We start from the raw sequence: 22,588 nt of genomic DNA, 5'->3' as shown, positions 1-22,588 counted from the left end.
ACCCTCAATAGGACAGCCCACAGACGAACTTGATGTGTCCCATCCTGTCGATCACACACAACCCTGTGGAGGAACCTTGCATAGTTGTGCCGATAAGTGACAAAACGTTTCCCTTTCTTGTTGACACAGGGGTGACTAGGTCCTGCATTAGGGAAGGAGCATTTACATTGTCTGGCGATGCCATGACCACTCAAGGATTCTCTGGGGCTCGGGAAGTGGTTCCTTTCACAGACAATATCTCACTTTCTATAGGAGATAATGATCTATCTATGCCTTTACTTTACTCTCGACAGACACCTGGATGAGTTGCAGAAGGCAGAGAGTAGAAACAGGCAGATTTAGAAAGAGGCTGTTGCAGTAGTCCAGCCTAGAGAGAACCCGAGCTCTGGAGACAGTGAGCTTCTGGGGGAAGTAGAGGAAAGGAAGAAAACCTCTGAGGAGGTGCAGCTGGTAGTGTAACTTCTAAGAGACGTCAGAGATGTGAGGAGAGAAGGAGAGTGTGGAGTCAAAGATAACCCCAAGGTTTTTAGCCTCACAGGTGGGAACAGGAAGAGGGCCAAGAGAGTGTGGCCAGAGAGTGACAGGAAAGGAAGCAGTAGGTGTGCCGATGAGGAGAATCTCGGTCTTAATGGCATTCCGGCAGAGATCATTGATGGCACACCACTACTGGATAGCAGACAGACAGTCAGAGAGGAGAGAATGAGAAGAAGTGGTGGAAGCGAGCCTGAAAATGAGTTGAGTGTCATCCGTATAGCACTGAAAGTTGGGGCAGAGAGCGGCAATGCAGTGGGTAAGAGTGCCAGGTATTGGTTGAACAGTCAGGGAGAGACGTTAGACCGCTGGGGAACACAGGTCGATCAGAGAGGAAGGAGGTCAGCCAAGCCAGGGCCTGATGAGTAATACCCAGGTTATCACGGAGACGGTTGAGCAGGATGGCATGGTTGACTGTGTCAAAGGCAGAAGAGAGATCAAGTAAGATGAGGACACAGGGCGTGCTGGAATCGAGGTTGGAGAGCAGGTCTTCACGGATGTTCAGGTGAGCAGTTTCCATGCTTCTGGCAGCTCTGAAGCCAGACTGATGGTCATGGAAACAACCAACAGATTCAGTATGACGATTAAGCTGGGAGATGGCCAGCTTTTCTAGGAGTCTGCCCTGGAAGGGAGTGATGGAGATTGGGCGATAGTTAGTTGGGCAGCAGGGGTCGGCTGTGGGTTTCTTAAGAAGAGGGTGCACAAGGGATTGCTTCAGGGGGGAAGGGAAGACTCCAGAGGTGAAGGAGTGGATGCAGAAGTCAGCCAGAGAAGGGGCCAAGGTGTCAATGTGGTCCTTAATGGTTTTGGAGGAACAGGGCTGAACCTGTTTTGATGGGACTTTCATAGATCAGACTTGTCTAGAAACCTTGTTTGGGAAGAACAGGGGAAAGGCAGAGAAGAAGGGAGGAGAGGTGGCCGAAGAAGAGACTGAGGAAGAGCAGGTAGTAGAGGGGGCCGGGGGAGAGGAAGAGAGAGAGAAGACATATTGTCCTAAGTTTTAGAGATGAAATGAGAGGCGAGAGCTGTGCAGAGGGCCTGGGAGGGGACAGGAGAGGTAGAGACTGCAGCAGAATTGGCCAGCTCCTTGAAGATTTTAAAGAGTTCAGCTGAGTTGTTAGATGCCGCGGTGACACAGTCTTGGATGTGGGCTCTCTTCTTGGTGCAGACAGAGAGCCGGTATTGCCTTTGGAGCAGGCGGCAGGCTACTTTGTCAGAAGATTTACCGGAAGCACGCAATTTCCTCTCAGCCACCCTGCACTTGCGTTTAAGGATGGCGAGGTCTGAGTCGTAGCAAGAGTTGCACTTGGCGTTGGGCTTCAAGCGGATCCTCATGACAAGGGCAAGAATATGGAGAGTATCAGATATAGCAGAGTGGAGCATGGAGAGAGCTATTTCAGGGTGTGGGTCAACCAAAGGGGGAGGGGGTGAGAAAGTGGCGGCAAAAGCCTCAACTGACACACGCTTCATGGGTCAGATAACCAAGAAGGCAGGTGGCAGTCCTGGAGTTGGCTTAGCCTGAGGGGTAGAGAGAGTGAGCTGTGAAGAAAGGAGTAAGTGATCACTCCAGGAGAGGGAAGTGGTGAGAGGGATAGAGAGGGGAAGGTCTGTAGAGATCAGAACATCAAGAGTGTGTCCTGCAGAGTGAGTCGGACCAGAGGTGATAATAACGAGTGAGAGCTAATGGCAGAGGTCGAGAAAGAGTCCAGAGGAAGGACAGGAAGCATCCAGGTGGATGTTAAAGTCTCCAAGAAGGAGGAGTTGAGTGGTCAAGACCAGGAGGGAAGAGGAGAGGTCTGCCCACTCAGAGAGGAAGGAGGAGATCTGACCAGGTGGTTGATAGATGGTAGCCACAGAAAGAGAATGGCCAGGAGAGAGAGAGAGAGCCTGCAGACGAGGCATTCGAAAGAGGAGAAGGCCTGCGTGGGAATAACAGGAAGAGATCTACTCAGGGAAGATCAGGGCTACAGCCCCTCCGGAACAGTTGGATCTGGGCGCGGAGAGGATCTTGTAGCCATCAGGAAGGAGAGTGTTGAAGCTCGTGACAGAGCTGGCCATGATCCATGTCTCGTGAGACAGAGAACATCAAGGTCAAGTTCTTCCAGGAGGCGGCAAATCTCAGAAGAGTGCTTTACAGCAGAGCGAGTATTGAGATTGCGAAAATGGGGAAGGTTGCCGTCATTGAAAGACTTTTGTGGAGGGGTACAAATCAGAGGTACGCCCTACGGAGGTGTAGAAGAAGCCAGAGGGGGAGCAGAGGGGTCAGGAGGCAGTAGGGGGAGGCAAGGAAGCCATGGAGGGAAGAGAGGGGACAGCTGGAGAAGAAAGGAAATTGATGAGGCGCGGGAAGCGTCTATCAAAGAGGAGAAGGTTGGCCTGAGGGCCTTGGACCAAGACAGCGCCATTCAGGTAGACATTAATAATGACCTTAAAGGAGTGGAAGGAGGGCAGGAGGGTCTCCCACCGGGTGCCACCATTAATGGGAGAAGAGAAAGGATAAAGCACAGAGACCATATAAAGAGTCCATAGGTCTGGCGAGGGTACGACAAAAAGGATGTTGGTGAGGGCTTGTCTGGAGGAGGCGCTGGCATAGGTGTTAGCGATAGGGAGGCCTGGGCTGGAGACCAGGAGGGCCTTTTTAAACTTATTCCTACCAGATTAGTGAGGAGAGTAGGATAGTCGACAGAGAAGCAGTTAGAAAAGATAGGAGAAACAGAAAGCACCATAGAGTAGGTAGGGTGAGGAGAGAAGAAGAATGGGGGATGGGGTGGGGAGAACACTAGGGAAGGTCATAGGGAGGGGGGCCAGCAGGCGAGACAGAGAGAGACGAGACAATAGTAGAAAAGTGGACAAGACGACAGGCGCTCAGATTGCTAGATGAATGCTTTGCTAAGAAGGCAAAGCCGACAACGGCACTACTTTAACAATGCAATTTTAAATACCGGGGAAAAACACACCTGGGTATGAGGGTCGTGTATAGTGGGAAGAAAGGCCTAGGTTTCTTTCACAATGAAATTTGAAATACCAGGGAAAACACACCTAAGGTGGCAGGGTATTCAGTGTAGAGAGAGGTTTCTAGTCCTAACCTGGGCCAATCCAACCTTCCTTAGTAGCTGTTGGTTGACGGTTGGCAACTGGCTTCCCCTGCTGATACCTGCAGACACTAGCAGGAAACGCCTCTGTGGGAGCCGCCCTTTGTCTAGGGGCCCTTAACCACAGAGGCTGCTGGGCAGAGGGCTGACCTGGGAGGGTCGGTGAAGACCAGGGGTGGACCTAACAGGGTCAGGGGTGGGCTGGGAGGCAGGAGGAGGAAGGGAAAATGAAACAGGGAATCCGGGGAACAAACAGAGTTAACAGACCACCAAAAACAATTGAAACAAAGGCCCAGGACAGTTTCAGGCAACATGGCTCACCTGCAGCAGCGCCTGATGAAGGAAGCGCTTAGGGAGCAGTGCGGGCAGCTAGACCACCAAGGCCAGGTTGAATCAGCCAATCAGAGTCATGGGCAGGCTAGGAGGAGGGAGGAGGGATAAGGAAACATGGAAGCCGGTGAACAAACAGAGTGAACAGAGGGGCATGGGGCCCAGAAAACCACCAAAAACAATTGAAACAAAGGCCCAGGAGGGTCTCAGGCAACGTGGCTCACCTGCAGCAGCGCGTGGTGAAGGAAGCGTGTGGGGAGCAGTGCAGGCAGCTGGACCACCAAGGCCAGGTTGAATCAGCCAATCAGAGTCGGGGCGGGCTGGAAGGCGGGAGGAGGGAGTGAGAAGGAAGCATGGAAGCCGGGGAACAAACAGAGTGAACAGAGCAGCAGGGGGCCCAGAAAACCACCAAAAACTATTGAAAGAAAGGCCCAGGAGGGTCTCAGGCAACGTGGCTTACCTGCAGCAGCGCCTGGTGAAGGAAGCGTTGTTACGCTCACCTGGTATCCACAGGGACGCCACCCAGCCGGGTTACTCGCTGGTATGCTTCTCAGCTTTGCCCTGATGTGGTCTGTGGGGAAGGTCTTGCCTGAAAATACAGGAGGACTGTGTTCAAGACTGACCGACTAGGGTAAGTATCCTCCCTCCACCCCCATATGATTTCAGTCCCTCTGGCGCCCTCTCCTCACCTTGTGGTTGAATTAGTCGTGCTCTGCATCCTGCCTTCTTTGCAGGGACACGTTGTCTTTCATGGGCGAGTGTGGTCCAGTTACTTCACTGACGCCGGCACGTTTGATATTGTTCAGGTAGGTCTTATTGCTGTTCTTTAGTTTTGTTGCTTTCCTGCATGCCTTTCTTTGTTTAAAATGTCTCTTTTTTCTCCCTTATGTATGCAGAGCTTCAGCGCGGCGAACTGGCTTGGTTGAGCCCCGCTGGTAAATGATGGTGCATTAAGAGCGCTATGATGAGGTAAGTAAGCGCTATGCTCAGCGCTGCGAAGTCTTGCCTTTGCTAACCTGTGTTTTCCTTCATTGTAGGTCGCAGTGTACTTCAGCACGAGTGGAATGTCCGGAGTGGTGCCAGCTGAGAGGCGACCAGCCAGGTAAGCCTTTTGAGCAGTTCGTAATTTGTAAATGTCTCTACTGCTTTCTTTAATGTTGCCTCTATCTTCCTCTTTCAGGTCGTTCTGTCCGGGAGGCGTGCAGATTCGAGGAAGCTGTTCTCAGTAGCTGCAAGTGTTTAAAGATGAAGACTGCAGGTAAGATGCTGCTGCTAATGATGTTCCTTTTGTCTCCTTGCAGGTTCTGCTACTCCGAGGTTCGAGGGAATAGCTGGACACAGTGAGTGTCACGTTGCAAGCTGCAAAATAACGCAAAGCGTGTTGTCTTGCTCGGGGTGTGGTTTAAATAGCCCCAACAAAATAGTACAGGTAAAAGTAGTCCCTAGGCTACCAAACCCAAAACACTAAACCGCATAGCTTGGTTCCTAGCAACCAAGCTATGTGGATGCCTCTATGTTGGCTGACAATACAATAAAGTAGTTCCCAAGCGCATTGTTTTTCATGGTGTATGAGCCTGGCGCCTATGGCCCATGAGGGCTTTTGAAGAGGATGCCAGGCTCTAGAGGCCGAGTCCTGACTCCACCTGGCCAATGGGTTTGCCACAGGGGGTTTTGGGCGAGGGTCGTGACAAGCATGCTGGGAGCAGTGTGGACAGCTCTACCACCGAGGCCAGGTTGACTCAGCCAATCAGGGTCAGGGGTGGGCTGGGAGGAGGGAGTGAGAAGGAAACAGGGAAGCCGGGGAATAAACAGAGGGGCATGGGGCCCAGAAATCCACTAAAAACAATTGAAACAAAGGCCCAGGAGGGTCTCAGGAAACATGGCTCATCTGCAGCAGCGCCTGGTGAAGGAAGCACGCGGGGAGCAGTGCGGGCAGCTAGACCACCGAGGTCAGGTTGAATCAGCCAATCAGGGGCAGCTTAGGAGGCGGCAGGAGGGAGGGAGACGGAAACAGGGAAGCTGGGGAACAAACTGAGTGAACAGAGGGGCAGGGGGCCCAGAAAACCACCAAAAACAATTAAACAAAGGCCCAGGAGGGTCTCAGGCAACGTGGCTCACCTGCAGCAGTGCCTGGTGAAGAAAGAGCACGGGGAGCAGTGTGGGCAGCTAGACCACCGAGGCCAGGCTGAATCAGCCAATCAGGTCAGGGGCAGTCTGGGTGGCGGGAGGAGGGAGGGAGAAGGAAACAAGGATGCCGGGGAACAAACGGTGTGAACAGAGGGGCAGAGGGCCCAGAAAACCAGCAAAAACAATTGAAACATAGGCCCGGGAGGGTCTCAGGCAACGTGGCTCACCTACAGCAGCGCCTGGTGAAAGAAGCATGCAGGGAGCATTGCGGGCATCAAGACCACCGAGGCCAGGTTGAATCAGCCAATCAGGGTCGAGGGCAGGCTGGGAGGAGGGAGAAGGGAGATAGAATGTTACGCTCACCTGGTCTCTGCTGAGGCATTGGGGCATGGTTACAGCCCTCCCTGAACTGGAATCACCCCCTTCAGGCCTCTCCCTAGTAGAAAAGCAGTGAGTGGTGGTACGTGGCGATACTGCTCCTGCATGGAGATAAGAGTGTGTGAGTGAGCCAATCTCTGATTGTTGTACCTCTCGAACCCTTCACCCCAAAGTACGGTTTCTGTGAGCATACGCCGGCCCATAAAGGTCACCTGTGAATTATCGAAGATAAGCTCTCCATCCTGCTACTCGAGGCAGGGGCGCGTCGAATAGGATCTAGTTCCTTCACTGATCCCTGATAAGGATTAGTCCAGTCCAGCTGCAACTATGCTTCTCCTTATGATTGGTAAGTCTTTCTTGCGCTCTTGTGATGCTGTTCGTTATGTTTAATGTCTTTATATGTTGCTCCTATTTATGCCCGCAAATATGTCTCTCTTCTGTTTTCTTCCCTTAGATGGAAATGCGGCCTCAATGCAGCTGTGAGATGCGAGACGCAGCCGGATGGAAGATGGATGCTACCGCAATGTTCGACAGCAGGTAAGTGATGGTTTAAGGAAAAGCACGAAGTATGGCGAAGCGCAACCTTAAACTGACAGTTTTTTCGATGTCTAACCTTGTCTTCTGTTTTTCCTTGCAGGCGCTGCTGTCGACGATGGAGCGTGTCATGCTGCGGTGCCAGGAGGAAGATTTCGGTGTTCCGGAAAGTGTAAAGATGAATACTTGGTTCGCCGAAGAGATGTACAGGTAAGAACAGCTTCCCCCAGTTGGTAAGTATGCTCGCAGGAAGCAGGGTGTCCAAGAAGCAGGATCTTCAAAGGTAAGTCTGACCTCAGGCGACAATGAGCATTACGCTGCTTGCAAGTGCAGAATAACGTTAAGCGTCTGTCTTGAGGATCGAGGTAGCTTATATAGCTGAGATCGTAGGCACACCCATTAGGAGCGGCTTACCAGCGACATCCTGCCATGCCTAGAGAGTGAGCATGTGCAAAGGCAATCCGTTAGCAGCCACACCCAAGAATACACTTGGGGCTGCTTAATGTTCAAGGTTAAGGCATCCTGCTTAATGGCTGGAATGTTCAAGGTTAATGCATCTGAAGTGCTATGTCCATAATAAAAGCTTTTGGTGTTAAATTGATTTTCTTGTTTACTTTTGTTCATGAGCCTGGTGCCAAAAGCACCAGGATAGTGTCCACCCAGGTCTCCTGTGGATGCAACCCCTGCATGCCTGTGCCCCTGACTTCATGACCATGACAGAGAAGGAAACAAGGAAGCCGGGGAACAGACAGAGTGAACAGAGGGGGAGGGGGCCCAGCAAACCACCCAAAACAGTTGAAATAAAGTCCCAGGAGGGTCTCAGGCAACGTGGCTCACCTGCAGCAGCGCCTGGTGAAGGAACCAATATTTGTAGTAGATGTCCTATAGGTAGGAGACTACACACACGACTGTACAGTGACACTCGCAAGGTAGAGGAGATGCACTTGAGGGGGAAGACGTGGTCTACATTGACGGGTCTTTGACAATTGATCAGACAGATGGGGACAGACATACAGGAACTGCAGCATTAAGACTGAAAGTAGACGGGACAAGTGAAGTAGTAGCCAGTGCGCGACTGCCATCCCATTACTCAGCACAAGCAGCAGAACTAGTGGACCTAATACTAGTACTAGAACATAGCGCAGAGAAGGAGGTGACAGTGTATTCTGACTCCGCCTATGTGATGTCGACAGTACACCCTGGACTGTCACAATGGCTCAGGAGAGGACTCAGGAGGGCAGATGGGACTTCAGTACAGCATGCACTTCTATTGGGCAGACTGATTGAAGTCATTGCTTGGCCCAAAAGGATAGCAATAGTGATGAGCCAAGCACACACTAAAGGGGAAGATCCCATCTCAAGGGGGGAATGAAGCAGCAGACTTTGAGGCAAAGTGCGCAGCATATTTCGGGGAGCCATGGGAACTAGAAGGAGCTCCAAATGTGTGAGAGTGCACCAGGAAGATGGTACTTAAGGAAGGGTACAATATACTACTAGAAGCACATATTATGGAATTGCAGGGAGCTGCACCCAGGCAAGAGAAGGAATTATGGACCAGGAGGGGATGCACAATGTCTCCGACAGATGCCCCATGGTGGCAGGATAACAGAGGGAAAGTGTTGATGCCACTAGCATTATTGAGCACTGCATTGACACAATTGCACTATCCAACACACACGGGGTAGGCGGTCATTTCTACACGCATTGGAGAAACATGGTTCTGTATTAATTTGGCAAAACACATGGCTGACTTTCTGAGCAATTTTATGACTTGCCAGCAGTTTACAGCAGGGCACACCCAGAGAGTTGTGAGAGGGGCCAAACTGAGACCAGTAGGCCCCTTCCAGCATTTAAATGTGGATTATGTAGACATGATCCAATTTTGCCAAGGATAACGCTACATAATAATGGTTGTATGCCCATTCTGCAGGTGGATTGAGGAAGGCCCCTGTTTGCATGCTGACGCCCCTAGAGCGGCTAAGTTCCTGGTCAGGAAAGTGTTCCCAAGATGGGGCACGTGTGAGGGCCTGCAGTCTGACAATGACCTTCACTTCGACAACGAAATGTTCCAGCACATCACAGCGCTGCTGGGCATTCAACACAAGTTTGCCTGTGCATACCACCTGCAAGCAAATGGGATGTGTGAATGCCTGAACGGCCTACTGAAGGAGTGCATAGCCAAAACACAGCAGAGCACAAAAAAGAATTGGCCTTGCTGCTTACGGCTCACCTTGTTTGCATTGCGCAATATGCATGGGTCCAACCACCATTTGACGCCCAATGAGGTGGTGACGGGACGGCACATGCATCTCCCACTGGCTCCTCCCACAAGAGCACTGAAACACTGTGAGAATAGTGCAGAAGTGTTAGGACAGCAGATGCATGAATACATTACTTCTTTGATGGCTAGTGCTTCTTTTATCTCTCACCAGATACAACGTAACTGGGGAGGCCCAGAAGACAGCGAAGTGAGCTGGTCCTAAAAACTCTGCGAATGTGGGGGACATTGTCCTCAGAAATGAAATCAGGCGCTGGAATGCACCTAAGTTCACAAGTCTGCACGTCTGTGAGAAAGTCAAACTTGAGGGAAAGCAGGTCTGGAACCACTTGGCTGTCATCAAGCCCTACAAAGCGGCGGCCTTGCCAGGCAACAAGATCCACTTGATCGAAAGGGCCAACGTTCAGCAACTAGGAGAGCTACAAGTGTGTTCTGAACTTACACGACAGAGAGGAGGACATCCAATGGCCACACGCTCGTGAGCAGCAGAAGTAGAGACTGGACTCCTTGTGGACATTAGGTCACACTGTCTGTTAGTTATTTTTCTTTTCTGCACATAATCAACGTGAAAGCTGATGTAATTGTTGATGATTGTCCATGTTGCCCTCTGCCCATCACCTAGATATTTTCTCAAACCAATTTGTCCATATTGTGAGAAGACCCAGCAGATTTCAAGCTTGATCCCTGCAGTATACTATCTTGCCTTTATAGAGTATTTGGCCCAAACATACCCACAGCTTCAGCATGTCAATCCCCCTATTCTTGCCACACTGAGAGACCCATCAGTAAGATACGTGTGGGAAGAAGTGTTTGCATTCGCCATAAGAGATTACTTGGTCCGCAGGGCTAAAGAGCATTTACAATACTAACCAAATAACAGATTTCTTCGCACATTTCAGGCGGGCAACTATATCTCCAAGCTGCAAGGATCAAGCAACTTACATGAAAATGAATGACATATTAAAAAATGTAATGGATCTGTTGGTCTTACTTATTCCTAACAATGTTATTGTGCTCGTATTTTGGAAAATTACATGCGTTGCTAGTGCTAACGCTGTACCCTCCACTATACATTCCCTCAACCCTAGCTGGTGGAACGACCATGTCAGGTGGCCAGAACAATGCTGATAAGGTAAGGATGAGGTAAGTGCAGTGTTGACACAGACATGAGAGGGGTAGACATGTATCTCACCGACACTGCTTGAGAGTCTAATAACATGTGGTACAACCACATGACCAAAGTAGGTAAGGAAACTACTGGGGAGAGCTGTTATGTCTGCTCCTTAATCCCCTATGCCATGAGTGCCTCCAGAATGTTCATAGCAACTGAAATACCCACAGTAAGAGCCCAATGCTTAATGAACCTCTCGATGGTGACAACTCGAGGAAGGTTGCAGGGGAAGACAGCAACACTATGGTGGATGTCCAAAGCAACATTCCCCTATGAGGACAATTACATAAAGACTTTAGATATGATAAACAATTATTGGCAGCTAGATGAAGCTATACAGTACATAACCTATGGCCTGATAAAGGAGAAACAAAGATCATCACACGGAAGGAACTATCATGCCCATGGACAAGAGTGAAGAAGACAGGATGAGAGCCTGGCTGCTGGGAAAGATCACAGATACTTGTGTATGGCTAAGTATACACAGAAGATGGATGGAAGGATGGAGTGGTGGGAAGCAAAGCACTGACAATAGCACAATCACCAGTGAAAAAGGTACAGGAAGAAAACAACAAGTGCCTGAAGGAATGGGAGGCAAGTGCAAAGCTACTGACATGGGTGGAGAATGAAGCTGGCATGATGTTGATTATACCCCTGAAGACACCTGCACTGTGTTATCAGAATAATGGTGAAGGTGAAGTTGGCCAGAATGTCGGATGCAGGAGCATTGAGAAACATACACCTATTAATGCAGGAGCAGCACTACTGATGGATCACTACTGGGCTTGCGGATCGAAGGCATACAAGAAGCTGCCACCCGACTGGGGAGGAGTGTGCTCTTTGGTACACATCAACATGCCTTAGTTGGCCGTGCCAAAGAAGGATGTGAAACTTGATGAGTTCCCGAAGATGGCACAATAACAAAAGAAAGAAGAGGTTGATCGAAGCGGTACCAACAGCCAAGGCAGAGAAGCCAATAGGATTAAGCAGAGTAAAGAGAGGAGGAAATTACTTCCCAGAAGCATCAGAAACAGCACTAGATGAAGTGCCAGCAGAACACAGATTATTCAGCAGGACAAAGATGTTCTTTGCGTCACCAATACCATCCGTACAGAGGTACACAAATGCTAAATGGTTACAAATTACCCATTGGGAGCTGATGGTAACAATAAACTCCACAGTGAATGGGTTCAACGCAATAAAAGAAGAGCTCCGAGCAGTAAGGTTGGTGGCACTCAGTTCTGGATCTGCTCACGGCTATGGAAGGAGGAGTTTGCGAAAAATTGGGAGTTCCTGTTGCATGTTCATATCTGCCAATGACGAGGACAATGGTACACTGTCAGAAGCGGTACTCCAGCTATCACAGATGCATGTCAAAATGGAAGAAGAAGCAAGGGGAGCTGGAAAGGACCAGAGCTGGATAGCATACATTTGATTTTGGATGCAGTCAGGGCTGTCAGATGGACTAAAGGTGATAATGGGCGCATCAATACTAGCAGCGACTTCGATGTGTGGGATCAAAATCTGTTTGGAAAAGTGCAAGAAAACAGAAGAGGAAGCAATAGGAATGCAGGTCCTCGTTGATGTTAATATAGGAGGAGCAAAGGACGGGATTGTGGCAGAAAGGAACAAAATAAAGGAGAGGATTGCGCAATGCAAACTGTTCCCACTTGGAGCAATGAAGTTGGACAACCCATTCAATGAAAAGTACCTGTCACGACCCTCGCCCAAAACCCCCTCCGGCAAACCCATTGCCCAGGTGAAGTCAGCACCTTGGGCCTCTAGAGCCTGCCATCCTCTACAAAAGCCCCCATGGGGCCAGTCCTGGCGCCTATGGCGCCAGGCTCATACACCATGAAAAACAATGTGCTTGGGAACTACTTTATTGTATTGTCAGCCAACATGGAGGCATCCACATAGCTTGATTCTTAAGAACCAAGCTATGCGGTCTAGTGTTTTGGGTGTGGTAGCCTAGGGACTACTTTACTTGGACTATTTTGTTGGGGCTATTTAAACCACACCCGAGCAAGACAACACGCTTTGCGTTACTTTGCAGCTTGTAACGTGACGCTCACCGTGTCCAGCTATTCCCTCAAACCTCAGAGAAGCAGAACCTGCAAGGAGACAAAAGGAACATCATTAGCAGCAGCATCTTACCTGCAGTCTTCATCTTTAAACACTCGCAGCTACTGAGAACAGCTTCCTCGAATCTGCACGCCTCCCAGACAGAACGGCTTGAAAGAGGAAGATAGAGGCAACATTAAAGAAAGCAGTAGAGACATTTACAAATTACGAAGTGCTCAAAAGGTTTACCTGGCTGGTCGCCTCTCGGCTGGCACCACTCCGGACATTCCACCCGCGCTGAAGAACACCGCGACCTACAAGGAAGGAAAACACAGGTTAGCAAAGGCAAGATTTCGCAGCGCATCACTTACCGCATTATAGCGCATTTTAGCGCTCTTAATGCGCCATCATTTACCAGCAGGGCTCAACCAAGTCAGTTCGCCACGCTGAAGCTCCGCATACCTAAAGGGAGAAAAAAGAGACATTTTAAACAAAGAAAGGCATGCAGGATAGCAACAAAACTAAAGAACAGCAATAAGACCTACCTGAACAATATCAAACGGGCCGGCGTCAGTGAAGTAACTGGACCGCACTCGCCCATGAAAGAAAACGCGCCCCTGCAAAGAAGGCAGGACGGGGAGCACGCCTAATTCTACCACAAGGCAGAACCTTCCCCGCAGACCACATCAGGGCAAAGCTGAGAAGCATACCAGCGAGTAACCCGGCTGGGTGGCGTCCCTGTGGATACCAGGTGAGCGTAACAGTACTATGAAGGAAAGGGGGTTTGGTGTAACCCGAAAGGAGTGTGCTGTTAAATGAACTGGTCTTATGATGATCACACAAACTACTATGGGCACCTCGGAGGAATAACGAAGATATGGCAGCCAAGAGCAAAAGGACTGTCGTATAAGGATGTGGTCGACAGGTCAACCAGAGGGGGGAACTGAAGAGGGGTTTGGGATTATGCCATCACCCCCCTCTCCTACTAAATTCATGACACGAAAGAAGGCCAGGAAACACTGCAATCATTGATTCTATTTTGGACGAATTCCTAATGGACAACTACGTTGAGAGATATCCCCTCAGCCAGCCATACCGACCAAGGGACATACAGATCTATCCATGCGTGAATAAAGAGCCACAGGCCATGATCAGAGACACCTGTATGGACAGCTTGGACTAAACACCAAGAAGCCATGCTGCTGACATTGTTAGAGACACCACGACATAGCAGCATTAGACATGAAGCATACGTGCCATCCGCACTTCAGGACACAAACACACACTCAAATACATGAAGAACACTAGCGTACAGTTCTATAGTTAGAGGACAGATACATATACATACTGTCATTGCTTTTATTATTTTTGCCATTAGACAAATGCAGCAAGGCATAAATTGCGAGGCGCAAGAGATCCTGTGCAAAGCTTGCAGATGCTTACATGCGAGTGACCCTATGGAAATGCAGGAGAATCTATGGGATCTGACAGAGCCAAGTGTGACTAACCTATGGAGAATATAGTATAGCATGGGCACTGTAGAAACACATTATAAGGGTTAGGAAAAGTACAGCACGCCTCAGGCCTCTGAGCAAGAGACAAGCTGAGCTGATTCAGGCTGGACAGAGAGCAATACGTGTGAGACAGGACCCGCAGCCAAGGTCAAGAGATACGGATGACATTCCAATCCCCAGATGACAAACGGACCATCTGCAAAAAATACAAATAAATCCTCATAATTCAGAGCTGCAAAGCTCAAATTTGTGGTCTCTGAACATGTGACCCGGCAGAAGCAGACAATGAACAGCGATCAGCAGTGGGAAAGGAGAGCATGTCCCAGGCTGCCGGACACAGACCGCAACAAGTATGCAACAGCATGCAACAAGTGTTGCGCCGGACAGGATAGCACTCTAATAAGGCAAAGGTGGTATACACAAATTACAATACAGACACATAATCGTTCTCATCACCTTGAAGAGGTACACAGTGAGCTGAGAACCTTTTTGGGTCCCAGGCCTGGGGATGTCCGCTCTAGCCAATCACAGTTCAGTACCCTAGGGGTGGGTAGCAACGTACAAGAACCAATGATAAGTCCACAACAATGTTATAGTTGGTAAATTGGGGATGGAACAAGCCAGCCACCTGACATGCAAGGGCCAGTAGAATAACATCTATAGAGGCTTGTATAGGTTATAGAATACTCAATACCCAATCACTGGGCCCGATAGGTTTTCTGGAGAAGGGCCAAGGTTGTGACAAAGTGCTGATGCCATCTGAGGGTAAAATTGGCCTGCGAGGAAGAGCAGGATGTGCATGAATATTCTCTGTTACTGTACTTATCCCTGTTGGTTTTGTCTGTAATAAACTGCAGTTTCAACTTGCCGTCGACTGAGTCCTCCTAGTATCCTGGGGGAGGGTATTGGGCCCTCCGAGTCCATGATCTTCCATTGTCCCTATGGCACACCTGGGAGTTCCTCCCAACACTATATTTGTAATACTTAACTCACAAAAAAAGAGTCATTTGTAGTCATTACACATCAGGGGGCAGGCAATGTGTGGCTCTCCAGAATTATTGGCCTATGACTCCAGTCAGCACTAGCCATTATAATCAATGGTGAGCAATCCTGAGAGTCAAAGACCAAAACATCTGGAGAGCTTCAAGTTGCCTTCCTCTGGTATAGGTACAGATAAAATAGTCTTTAGTTTATGGCAGTCTACCTTCAAAGTGGGGCAATTCAGAATTGCCACTTTGAATTGAGTGTGTAGTGGATCCCTTATGTTGGAATTTTGTGAGAGAATAGTTGGTATCTATAGATGAGACCTGATGACCAAAAGTGCTCTAGATGCCAAATAAAGTGCTTCAACAGTACTCCTTCGCTCCGTGGAGAGTGAGAGGGGTGCATGAGGGCAGGTGTGCATGCCTTGCTTTTCTTTGGGGTACTATTGAATTAGCTGTCCATATAAACATATTCTGCTTTTCCAATTGCGTCTTCTGGGGGTTTAGTTACAGAAGAACCATTTTTTCCTATGAGGAAGAAATGCCGAGTGTGCGTTTCTTTGCTACTCATTATATCTGAGACCACCACCTGATGATGAAGTGGGTCTTTGAGAGCGAATGCATTGCAGCATAATATTTTCAGTTAATCCAATGAAAGATATCAAAACTTTTTTTTGTTTGATTTTGAAACTGTATTAACATAGGGTCAAATTTCCTTTGCATATCACAATGGATATCAAAATCATCTCAAATAGAAGCACATGTACCAAATGAGGTGAAAGGAAGCCCATCTGGTCAGTGACCTTTGCTTACTGACTTTTTGTGAAAAAAACTGAATTTAATAGCAAAAGGTCTATTGATCTTAAACCCACTGAGGAGTACTCACAACACAGTGTATGTTGAGCAGGCATGCAGGAAAGCAGCTGAGAAAAATGAGGAACCATCTCATACACCAATGTTACTTTAAGAGAATGAGAACAAATACATTCTGGCAAAACAACTTGACTATGTGCTGTGGCAAGCCGGAAGAAGGACTCGGATCAGAGGACATACTTTTCCAGTATCTTTATTCAACTTCAAAGGAAAATGCCTCACTAATCCTATTGTGAAAGGGGAGTTCCCTTACTATCAAACTAAACTAAAGTCTCATCAATAGTCAAAAGAAGAATAGTCGTCCATACAAACGTATCCACTAATCTGGCCTTACCAGTTCGACAACAATAAAATACATGTAGGTGGAGTGCTCTGCACTCAGCGTTGGATGCTAGAATATTTCCTGGGGTCCCAGGAATCTCTCCTGGTTTCAGGATTCTTCAATTTAACCAAAATGTCCCAATTGCCTTAGATGGAGGGATGTTTCCCTGATCCCTCTTCACCACTTGTGTTGGTCTCTCCCACTAGACTCAGGTTTCGGGTGCCTCCAGGGTCCACACGTGTCTTTTCTTGGCTCTCTTTATTGGACCTCTCTGGTTCCCTTCAGTGTCTTTGTTCCAGTGCATCACTTAACTCTCTGGGGTTTCTGTAAACCCCTCTCTTCCACTTGTGGCTCTCTCAGCTCTTATGGGTTTGTATGACCCTTCTGTTCTTCGCTTTATTTATTGGCCTCTCTGATTGTTTTGGGTTTCTTTGTCCCAACACTTCACTTAGCTCTCTGGGGTATCTGTAACCCCTCTCTTTTACTTGTGTTTCTCTCATGTCTTGTGGGTTTTTGTGACCCTTCTGAAGGTTTATCCGCCTAAGGTTTCTTGTGCTTCTGTAACCCTTCTATTTCTCCCATTCAGGCCTTTTGATTTCTTTATTAGGCCTCTCGGCTCCCTTGGGTTTCTTTGTTCCACTACTTCACTTAGTTCTGTGGAAAATCTGTAACCCCTTTCTTCTACTTGGGGTTCTCTCACCCCTTATGAGGTTTTGTGACCCTTCGGGAGGTTTATTCTCCTTGAGTCTATTGGGCTCTAGTAACCATTCTCTTTCTCCCATACAGTTGTTTTCTATTTCTCTTGGGGCCTCTATGACCCTGTACTTCACATAGTGCTCTCCCTTCCCCCTCGACCTGGGCAACCCTCATACCTTGAGTGTTGCAGGGACCGTTCCAGCGAGGGTGTGCCTCTTCGCCAGTGCTCCTCCCACCAGCCAGTCTTCCAGACCTGATACAAGTGATCTGAGGACTCCACTCATTGCGGCATTCTCTCGCCCTTCTGCTCTCTCGTTGGGAGTAGAGGATTTTAGCTCTCTGTTCCCCCTCAACATGGCCAACCCGCATACCTTCCGGTACTTTCAGGGTCTGTACTTTCAGGGTCTGTTTCAGTTAGGGTGTGTCTCTTTGGCAGCAGCAGAGCTTGTACCCGCCTGCGGGTCTTCTAGACTGGATACAAGCGGTCTTCATACTCCGATCGGTGTGGCTTTTTCTTGCCCTTCTGCTCTCTCATTGGGAACGGATGATTCACTCCTCCCTCAGTTGCTGGTTTTGGTGTTAGTTCACAGGCACCAGGCCCACCACATCCTCAGCGTGGTTTCGCCTCTCTCTACACCACAGCCAGCTCCGCTGTGCAGTGCAGCTTGGCCCCTTGCTGACATACTCATGTCGGAGCCTCGCCACTGCTTGTGGTTTCTACACCTGCACTCAAGGGTTGTTGTCCCTTTATTCTAGCTCCTGTAAGGAGAGAGGGTGTAATGTTCACCACAGGTTGTCGAACAGGAATAAAGTTAATCATTATCTTGATTCAAGCACAGACGGCCGTGTCCGTATTATCCTGAGCCACACACATAGATGTATTATCAGTAATACTGACTCCCATGTAGGTAGATAGTATCTGGGGTACACAGAGTTCCCCATGGGAATGGGAGTCCTTGTCCCCTGGAGGGGAGTAATTCCCAGTGAAGTACTGTTTTCCCAAACCCCTATGGAGGGTTGTGTTTAGCCCGCTCACCTATCTACCCTCAAAGGGGGTGGCTCCACCTAGGGGAGAAGGGACGAATACCCAGGATTTGTCAGTGCTCAAAATGAACTACAAAAAAATGATGATTACCCTATTCATTTGGAATAACAGGAAACTCCACGAATTACAAGGAATGACACATGGTGCTGTTCGGGTACGGGGTAGGTCCACACCACCCCTTAAACAGTGATCCACACACTACATAGAGCTATCCATGCTATAAATGCATGGCATTTTTTTGTTTTTGACAGAAGGCAAAGGTTGTTTTATTCGATCCCATGAATCACTAAATGGCTTCCATTACTGCATTACGTTCACCCCGGAATACTCCAAGCATGCACTTCATGCACGTGACTATCTCTTTTTGAAGGAAAGGCCATATAGAAACAGCTGCATACATTACAACCACAGACAGAACCTAATACCTTCACTGAACAAGTTTGCATCGAAGCGACACAAAGCAGTCTTTTTTCTTCTACCAAGCCAGCCAGTACCAAAGTATATGCTTCAACATGAAGATACGGGGACAATCAAGTCGCCACACTCCGTGCAGCCTTCTTCCAAAACTGAGCATGGAAATCTCTGAGAATTTGATTGCATCCTGGAAATACCCAGATACAACCTGCTATGATAGAGAAACAGAGTCATTGCAGTACAAATGCCTTCAGTGATCACTTATCACCCAGAACTTACACAATTGAGTAGAATTGTTTAGGACCTACAACCACACTTCAGCAGGGATGGAGAGATGGGATATTTTCATGAAAACCCCATAATTGCATACAAGCAACCAAAACATCTGTCAAAGTCCTGGACAAGATCTGCATATCCACTAGATCAGAACAAATAAGACCCAGAACATACCCATGCAATGTTAGGAGATGGAAAACCTTCTGCCAATACATCTTAACTGACTCCTCCATAACAAACCCACCAACCCAAACAATACAGATAAAAAGGGCATAACTGCACATCATCCAATCTTTTATGCCTCATATAATTCAAGAAATGCAAAGTACGTTGGTGAGACATGCCAGAAGCTGCAAGGAAGAATGAATCTTCACAGATATATGATCTCGCAACACAAAGCAGAAACAACAGTTAGTAACCACTTCTCACAGGATGGAAACAAACTCTAGAATCTATCAGTTATGTCATTGAAAGTTGTTCCCTCAAATACCACAAACAAAAGAACGTGGCTGCTCAAGTAATTGCAGATGCACAATCTACAAAACAGAAACATAGATATAGGTTTTATGAAACACAAAGTCCAACTTTGAGCCCAGGAATGCCAAGGCAATCACCTCAACAGTGCTAACAGTGCTAGAATACAATCTGTCAGTACCACCTCTAACCAAGAACTATGGGACACTACTGTTCATAACCTACCCACCAATACCCTACGGATGCTGGCAGTATTCGCTGCGGCACACCATGACAAACACATCCTCCCCAAACACAACATCACTCCTACCCACCAATACCCCACTGACATCAGCAGTGTTCGCAGAAGCACACGTAATAAATTATTGTTCTGACCTCACATCCCGCCGCCTCATCCCTTTGGGCCCTTCTCCCACTGCTCAGACTTTCATTTCGGGGAGACCGCAAATAGCGATACCAAACAATAGCATTCAATAAAGAAAAAGAACACTGCAGTCGAACTCCATCCAAGCCTTACACCACGTCTTTGGACACAGGCCACAGGCACATCCACTCACCCATGCTCCCTAGAATGCATCAATGGCTATGGTATTCCGATCTAGCAGCACACATAGCCGTCCACACTGAAACCCCTGACGTACCTCAACACCTCTGCCATTAGTATACAGCAACAACCAATAGAATTTGGTTCAGCTGGGCACACATCAAATCTTCAGCACACGCACTCTATCCTTAACCACCAACAGCAGCGCCACCCACCCACATGCCTGACCTCTGGCTGCTTATAGGAGCCTGGCCAGCCCACCTAAGTCTTAACCTGGCAAAAAGTGCGCACAAGTATCTTTTAATTTAAACTCTTAGAACTTCCTACATATGGACTGTGGTCACTGAGGGCGTTCCAACCACAAAGTGCATTAAGGCCATACAAATGTGGAAAGGGCCCTATATAAATGATTAATACAATCCAATACAATGCAACCGTTGTTTTATGACTACAGTGTGACTTCTTGTAGTGTGGTTCTCTAGCACTACTAGATTTGTAAATCCGTTTCAATGTGTACCATGCTTTCTTGCCAGATGTATGCCTTTGTAGATACACTGGCCCTCTCAGGCCTGAATTCCAGACATACTCCTGTTTTACCCAACAGAGCATAAAGTAAAGTAATTATTTTTATTATAATTTTTTGCTACTTATTGGCTGCAACAATCTTCTGCTGACAAGGACCATGGGACTTTGAAAGCTAACACAGATGGGCCTCATCACGAGTTGGGCGGTATCCCCAACGGTATTACTGCCAGGGATATTACCATTACTGGCAACTCCCCCGCGCTAATAGTGCCGAATCACGGGTTTGGTGGAACAGTAAGTTCCCATTCCCCATTGGGCCCATTTAGGAATTCCCCATTGGGCCCAATGGGGAATTTTCGGTGCTATAACCGCCAGTGGTATTAGCACAGTGGTAATAACAGCGAAAATCAGCAAAATCGTGGCGGATTTGCCCCCAGCTCAGAGCTGGGGTTAATCCTGCCAAACCCGGGATTTGGCAGACCCTTAAATGCGGCGGTAATAGCGTTAACGCCACATTTAAGGGTATCCGCCCGCATTTAAGGGTATCCACAAAGCTCGTGATGAGGCAGATAATATTTTCAGTAAGTCCAATAAAAGGTATTACAACTTGATTTTGTAGGTCTTCCTGGATGGCCTTGCAATAATCTAGTTACTCAAGAATGCACCTTTTCCTTGGATAGTGTTGTGCTCACGAGTGTATAACAGAGAGGATTTTCATTACAAGCTGGGGATATTCTGTGACCACAGTAAATTGGGGAATTAAAGCATAGGGACTTCCCAAAAACAAGAAGATACAAACTTTCCCACTGGGGTGTGTTTTAGGCCTAGGGTCGTGGACTGTGTGGCGAATCCCGGGATGCCGTCACTTCTCCCCGACAGGGAGATCCTTCCCATGAGGCCACGGTCGTGAGGCCGCTACCCGACAGTCCCCCTGCGGATGGTGCTCAGCTTGAGGATCTCATGGGAGGAGACCTCCACTCTGGGGACAAGGGAGAACATCTCGGGAGCAAACGGCATACCCTCCCTCTACCCATGTTTTATACACCCCTACAGTCCTTAGTCAGTGGTCAAAGTGTACAAAAATAAGTAGTACAACTATGTTCCCTGCTGCCCTGTCCCCACAAACCCCAATGCCACGCCCCCCCAAGGCGCAATCCAAACCCCCATACACATCTTCTGTTTAACAGAATGCCACTGCAGTGCAATGAAGTGCAAGTTTCAACTTCTTCCTACACTTTTATTTTAAAAGTCAACCCAACCGTAAACCCAAACGCTCCCGCCCTCTTCGATCACTGTCCTTAGACCCCTCTTCCACCACAGACTCCCATAGAGAGGCTAGACCCATACTACTGTAACATCTGTGAGATTAACCTAGCCAGAAGTACTGGAACGAAGAATATCATTGAGAGCCCTAAGGGTTTGTCTAACCCAAGTACTGGGACGAGGTGGCCCATAGGAGGAATAAGAACTGAAGAACTGACATGACAGCCAGTACTACAGGTGTGGACATTGCGCAAGGGTGGAGCGTGCATAACAAAAGGGAAACCGAAGAAGGATTTGGTATCTTCAGCCTGCGACAAACCTGAGAGTTTTGAATTGTGTCCAGAAAAGAACCAGGCAGAGCGGCAGACGCAGGCGAGCAGCTGTGTAAATCCAGAGGAGTCAGAGCAGGAAGCAACCTCCCCATCAGTCCCGAAGAAACATGTGGTGGAGAGATCCCAAGAAGCAGCCTGAAGACTCGAGCAGCCGATGAGCCAAGGGAGAAGGAACGCTGGTGCTACCGCAAGGATTATTATTAATGCCCGATCCCAGGAAGAGCCAGAGAGCTACCCAATCCCAAGACCAGGGCAAGGGAGTCACTCCCCCTGGTTGTGCAAAACTACCAAGCCAGAGAGGGGCAGGGGAAGGGAGACATTCCCCCTGGTGTTGTGAACTGTGGAATAAGCCTGAGAGAAGGTATGGGGAAGGGCGACATTCCCTGTATTGTTGTGAACTATGAAATAAGCCTAAGAGAAGGCCAGGGGAAGGAAGTCATTCCTCATGGTTGTGTGGAACTGTCAAGATACTAGGGGAAGGGAGGCATTCTCCTAGTAACTAAAGTTGTACAAACTCTAAAGCCAACATACCAGTAGAAGGGAGTCATTCTGGTAACCAAGACCAGGGGAATTGAGTCATTCCCCCTGGTTGTGTTGAACTGTTAGACAACAGGCTGGGTGTCTGCCAAGGAAAACTGTTTTGAACGTTTGTGTGCTGACCTGGGGAAAGGGGCCATTCCCCCAGGAAGAATCCAATAATTAGGAACAAACTTCTACTCTCAGTCCAGAAGAAGGGAGCCATTCTTCTGGACCAAGGAGACCTGAAAAGCCTAACAAATATAGAAAGAGGTAGTAATGAGTCTGCTGGAGAGCAGACAGCGC

At 48.4% G+C, this 22,588-nt stretch overlaps 1 protein-coding gene across 1 annotated transcript in view; it reads right to left on the bottom strand.

The window, feature by feature from the left end:
* The window catches only part of DDR2 (discoidin domain receptor tyrosine kinase 2), a 1,291,881-nt gene that overhangs the window by 206,142 nt on the left and 1,063,151 nt on the right, over window positions 1-22,588 (bottom strand). The window lies entirely within an intron of this gene.

This window comes from Ambystoma mexicanum, chromosome 1q, assembly GCF_040938575.1.
Source record: "Ambystoma mexicanum isolate Mex_15411 chromosome 1q, UKY_AmexF1_1, whole genome shotgun sequence".
Taxonomy (NCBI): Eukaryota; Metazoa; Chordata; class Amphibia; order Caudata; family Ambystomatidae; genus Ambystoma; species Ambystoma mexicanum.
The sequence above is the reverse complement of the archived record's forward strand: the minus strand, read 5'-3'. Positions and strand labels throughout refer to the sequence as shown.